A 6,169-nucleotide genomic window follows, 5' to 3' on the forward strand; every position below is an offset into this window, starting at 1 on the left:
AAAGGGTTTTGAAGTCTACATAGTACAGTACACTCCACTCCATTGGGCCGCATTAGCCCGCTGTGTGTGTGTGTGTGTGTGTGTGTGTGTGTTGTGGGGGTTCTTCCACCAATACAGCTTTGCCCTGCTCATTGATGGCCATGAAAGTGTTGTGTAGCTCATTATACACAGCCTTCACACTGGGAGAGAAAAGGAGAAAAGGGGAAGTGAGAAAGGGGAGGGAGGGAGAGAGAGGCTAAATGAGAGATCAGGGCATGACAGAAATTATCATTGAGATATGAGATGAAGAAAGACAACCCACATCCACACAGACCATCCTAGTAGTAACAGTTTGACTACAGGTGTAGCCTACCTCTCATTGTCTCAACTAGCTAGCTAGTTTTTGTATTCATCGAGGCCTGTTAAAATAGGAAGTCAACTTGGCTGTTTACAGATAGCGTTAGACCAGGGTTTCCCAAACTCGGTCCTGGTGCCCCTTGGGTGCACGTTTTGGGTGCACGTTTTGGTTTTTGGGTGCACGTTTTGTTTTTTGCCCTAGCACTACACAGCAGATTCAAATAATCAAAGCTTGATTATGAGTTGGTTATTTGAATCAGCTGTGTAGTGCTAGGGCAAAAACCAAAACGGAGGGCCCCAGGACCGAAGTTGGGAAACCCTGTGTTAGACAACTAGCTAGGAATTGGAACAAAGACCTGAATGTCTCTCTGGTTGATAATGTTAATGAGCTAGGTCAAAGCAATGTATACCCAGATATTGGTATTTCTGACATAGTCATAAATAATTAGCTAGCAGGCTAAATAACTGGCTAGTTAACTAACGTCGTAACCTTTAGGACCTAGACGTGTTTGCTGACAGGAAAAATTATTATTGACTACTAGCAGGAGGAATGTAAAGCTAACTAGCCAAAGCAGAGATCCAAGGTCGCCATTCTGTAAGCTAGCCAGGGCCCGGTTTCCCGATAGCGATGGAACGTAGGCTTACAAATTATTTGACACTGCATCTTTTCCACAACGGCTGCATATGTAACATGCATTTCCCAAAACACAACGCAGAGAGAACACTTGTTAAATGTTTCGTTGAGGCCTGTGTCCACACTGATAGGATCAAAAGAAAGGAAGCACTACTCTGGGATCTCCCTCTTACATTAAAGTGGCAATCAGCAGTTGCTACATCCATTTATGGACTTATAAATTAATTATATGTACCCATTGATTCTTGAAGAATATGACCTATAGATGCCTCATGAGCTTAGTTCAACTGCCATACCCAATCTGTCACAGATACCCCCGATACTGCTGCTCATTCAGCTTCGGAGGTTTAAGTCACCGGCTTTCTAGGCTTCACTGAACTGGATTCAGTACCACCAACCCCAGAATGTCTTGTCTCATTACGCACACCTGGTTCCCATTCCCCCTGATTAGTATGTTATATATGTGCCCTCTGTTCCCCATTGTCTTTGTCGGTTATTGTTCCGTTGGTCTTGTCTTATGAGTACCTGTGCTTTGTTGCTTCAGCTTTGGTGCTACGTGTATTTTGCACTTATTATTTTCGGGTCTCGTCCCTTGTAGTGTTATTACAGGTCTCGTCCCGAGTAATCTTTAGAGGCTAAACTTTTCTCTTTTGTTTGGGTTACATCCCTGTGTATTGTATATACGTGTTTGTTTTGGTCTTCTTCCCCGTGCCCATATTCATGACATGTTGTATTTTGGGTGGAGTAATAAATCCCGCTATTACGTATTCCTGCGCCTGTCTCCTATCCTTATATAAAGTGACACCATCAGAAACCAAAATAAGTTTTTTTACTCAAATGTTTGTAAACAAATATTATAAACTCAGCAAAAAAAGAAACATCCTCTCACTGTCAACTGCATTTATTTTCAGTAAACTTAACATGTGTAATATTTGTGTGAATATAACAAGATTCAACAACTGAGACATGAACTGAACAAGTTCCACAGACATGACTAACAGAAATTGAATAATGTGTCCCTGAACAAAGGAGGAGGGTCAAAAGTAAAAGTCAGTATCTCCTCCTCATGGACTGCACCAGATTTGCCAGTTCTTGCTGTGAGATGTTACCCCACTCTTCCACCAAGGCACCTGCAAGTTCCTGGACATTTCTGGGGGGAATGACCCTAGCCCTCACCCTCCGATCCAACAGGTCCCAGACGTGCTCAATGTGATTGAGGTACGGGCTCTTCGCTGGCCATGGCAGAACACTGATATTCCTGTCTTGCAGGAAATCACGCACAGAACGAGTAGTATGTCTGATGGCATTGTCATGCTGTAGGGTCATGTCAAGATGAGCCTGTAGGAAGGGTACCACATGAGGGAGGAGGATCTCTTCCCTGTAACGCAAGCGTTGAGATTGCCTGCAATGGCAACAAGCTCAGTCCGATGATGCTGTGACACACTGCCCCAGACCACGACGGACCCTCCACCTCCAAACGCAAATCCGACCATCCCCCCTGGTGAGACAAAACTGCATCTCGTCAGTGAAGAGAACCTTTTTCCAGTCCTGTCTGGTCCAGTGATGGGTTTGTGCCCATTGGCGACGTTGTTGCCAGTGATGTCTGGTGAGGACCTGCCTTACAACAGGCCTACAAGCCCTCAGTCCAGCCTCTATCAGCCTATTGCGGACAGTCTGAGCACTGATGGAGGGATTGTGCGTTCCTGGTGTAACTCGGGGAGTTGTTCTCGCAGAGATCTTCTGTTGAATCTGACAATTAATCTTAATGGTTGTACAGTCGTCTCAAATAAAACTGTGAAGGACCTCGGCGTTACTCTGGACCCTGATCTCTCTTTTGAAGAACATATCAAGACCATTTCGAGGACAGCTTTTTTCCATCTACGTAACATTGCAAAAATCTGAAACTTTCTGTCCAAAAATGATGCAGAAAAATTTATCCATGCTTTTGTCACTTCTAGGTTAGACTACTGCAATGCTCTATTTTCCGGCTACCCGGATAAAGCACTAAATAAACTTCGTGCTAAATACGGCTGCTAGAATCCTGACTAGAACCAAAATTTATCATATTACTCCAGTGCTAGCCTCTCTACGCTGGCTTCCTGTCAAAGCAAGGGCTGATTTCAAGGTTTTACTGCTAACCTACAAAGCATTACATGGGCTTGCTCCTACCTATCTCTCTGATTTGGTCCTGCCGTACATACCTACACGTACGCTACGGTCACAAGACGCAGGCCTCCTAATTGTCCCTAGAATTTCTAAGTAAACAGCTGGAGGCAGGGCTTTCTCCTATAGAGCTCCATTTTTATGGAACGGTCTGCCTACCCATGTCAGAGACGCAAACTCGGTCTCAACCTTTAAGTCTTTACTGAAGACTCATCTCTTCAGTGGGTCATATGATTGAGTGTAGTCTGGCTCAGGAGTGGGAAGGTGAACGGAAAGGTTCTGGAGCAACGAACCGCCCTTGCTGTCTCTGCCTGGCCGGTTCCCCTCTTTCCACTGGGATTCTCTGCCTCTAACCCTATTACAGGGGCTGAGTCACTGGCTTGCTGGGGCTCTCTCATGCCGTCCCTGGAGGGGGTGCGTCACCTGAGTTGGTTGATTCACTGTTGTGGTCATCCTGTCTGGGTTGGCGCCCCCCCCCCTTGGGTTGTGCTGTGGCGGAGATCTTTGTGGGCTATACTCAGCCTGGTCTCAGGATGGTAAGTTGGTGGTTGAAGATATCCCTCTAGTGGTGTGGGGGCTGTGCTTTGGCAAAGTGGGTGGGGTTATATCCTTCCTGTTTGGCCCTGTCCGGGGTGTCCTCGGATGGGGCCACAGTGTCTCCTGACCCTTCCTGTCTCAGCCTCCAGTATTTATGCTGCAGTAGTTTATGTGTCGGGGGGCTGGGGTCAGTTTGTTATATCTGGAGTACTTCTCCTGTCCTATTCGGTGTCCTGTGTGAATCTAAGTGTGCGTTCTCTAATTCTCTCCTTCTCTCTTTCTTTCTCTCTCTCGGAGGACCTGAGCCCTAGGACCATGCCCCAGGACTACCTGACATGATGACTCCTTGCTGTCCCCAGTCCACCTGGCCATACTGCTGTTCCAGTTTCAACTGACCTGAGCCCTAGGACCATGCCCCAGGACTACCTGACATGATGACTCCTTGCTGTCCCCAGTCCACCTGGCCATGCTACTGCTCCAGTTTCAACTTCCACCTGACTGTGCTGCTGTCAGCACTGCTGTTATTATTATTCGACCATGCTGGTAATTTATGAACATTTGAACATCTTGGCCATGTTCTGTTATAATCTCCACCCGGCACAGCCAGAAGAGGACTGGCCACCCTGGTTCCTCTCTAGGTTTCTTCCTAGGTTTTGGCCTTTCTAGGGAGTTTTTCCTAGCCACCGTGCTTCTACACTTGCATTGCTTGCTGTTTGGGGTTTTAGGCTGGGTTTCTGTACAGCACTTTGAGATATCAGCTGATGTACGAAGGGCTATATAAATAAATTTGATTTTATTTTATTTGAGTTGTTGTTGTTGCCATGTCCCGCAGGTGTGATGTTCGGATGTACCGATCCTGTGCAGGTGTTGTTACACGTGGTCTGCCACTGCGAGGATGATCAGCTGTCCGTCTTGTCTCCCTGTAGTGCTGTCTTAGGCATCTCACAGTACGGACATTGCAATTTATTGCCCTGCAGTCCTCATGCCTCCTTGCAGCATGCATAAGGCACATTCATGCAGATGAGCAGGGACCCTGGGCTTCTTTCTTTAGGTGTTTTTCAGAGTCAGTTGAAAGGCCTCTTTAGTGTCCAAAGTTTTCACACCTGTGACCTTAATTGCCTACCGTCTGTAAGCTGTTAATGTCTTAAGGGTAGGGGGCACTATTTTCATCTCCGTATGAAAAGCGTGCCCAAAGTAAACTGCCTTTTACTCAGGCTCAGAAGCTAGGATATGCCTATAATTGGTAGATTTAGATAGAAAACACGCTAAAGTTTCCAAAACTGTTAATATAATGTCTGTATTAACAGGGCTGATATGGCAGGTGAGAACCTGAGAAAAATCCATCCAAGAAGTGGGATTGTTTTTATGTTTGTAGTTTTCCATTGACTGCCTATACAGATTCCATTGATTTAGGACTCAAATTGCACTTCCTATGGCTTCCACTAGATGTCAACAGTCTTTAGTAATTGTTTCAGGCTTGTGTTCTGAAAAATAAGGGAGTAAGACCACTCTGAATGAGTGGACACTGCAGTGTCCAAGAGCTTTTTCATGCGCACGACCGAGAGCGTGCCTTTCTTGTTTTCCTTTTATATTGACGAAGCTTTTGTCCGGTTTAAATATTATTGATTATTATGACTAAAAACAACCTGATGATGGATTATAAACATCGTTTGACATGTTTCTACAAACTTTACTGATACTTTTCGGATGTTTCGTTTGCCTGTTGTTACTGCCTTTGAGCCTGTGGATTACTGAACAAAACAGAGGTTTTTGGACATAAAGAGGGACTTTATCGAACAAAATGAACATTTATTGAGTAAATGGGAGTCTTGTGAGTGCAACCATATGAAGATCATCCAAGGTAAGTGATTAATTTTATCGCTATTTCTGACATGTGTAACTCCTCTACTTGGCTGGTAACTGTTTGTAATGATTTGTCTGCTGGGCGCTGTTCTCAGATAATCGCATGGCATGCTTTCGCTGTAAAGCCTTTTTGAAACTGACACTGTGGTTGGATTAACAAGTAGTTCATCTTTAAACCGATGAATAACACTTCCATGTTTTATGAATATTTCGGTTTATGAGTATTTCGGTTTTTGAATTTGGCGCTCTGCAATTTCACTGGATGTTGGCCAGGTGGGACGCTACCATCCCACACCCCCTAGAGAGGTTTTAATGACCATTCCACAGGTGCATGTTCATTAATTGTTTATGGGTCATTGAACAAGCATGGGAAATGGTGTTTAAACCCTTTACAATGAAGAGCTGTGAAGTTATTTAGATTTTTACGAATTATCTTTGAAAGACTGGGTCCTGAAAAAGGGACGTTTCTTTTTTTGCTGAGTTTAGCATGGTTTAGCATGGTTAAAACTATAATTTTGATATCATGGATGATCAGTCCTTTGCATCCATAGCGAGGTTACATTTTCTCCAGCCCTCATATTTTTCCAAATATGGGTGGGTCAACCGCTTTGTTATTTGTTTCTACTGCTGATTGTT

This window comes from Oncorhynchus kisutch, linkage group LG8 (assembly GCF_002021735.2).
Source record: "Oncorhynchus kisutch isolate 150728-3 linkage group LG8, Okis_V2, whole genome shotgun sequence".
Classification (NCBI taxonomy): Eukaryota; Metazoa; Chordata; class Actinopteri; order Salmoniformes; family Salmonidae; genus Oncorhynchus; species Oncorhynchus kisutch.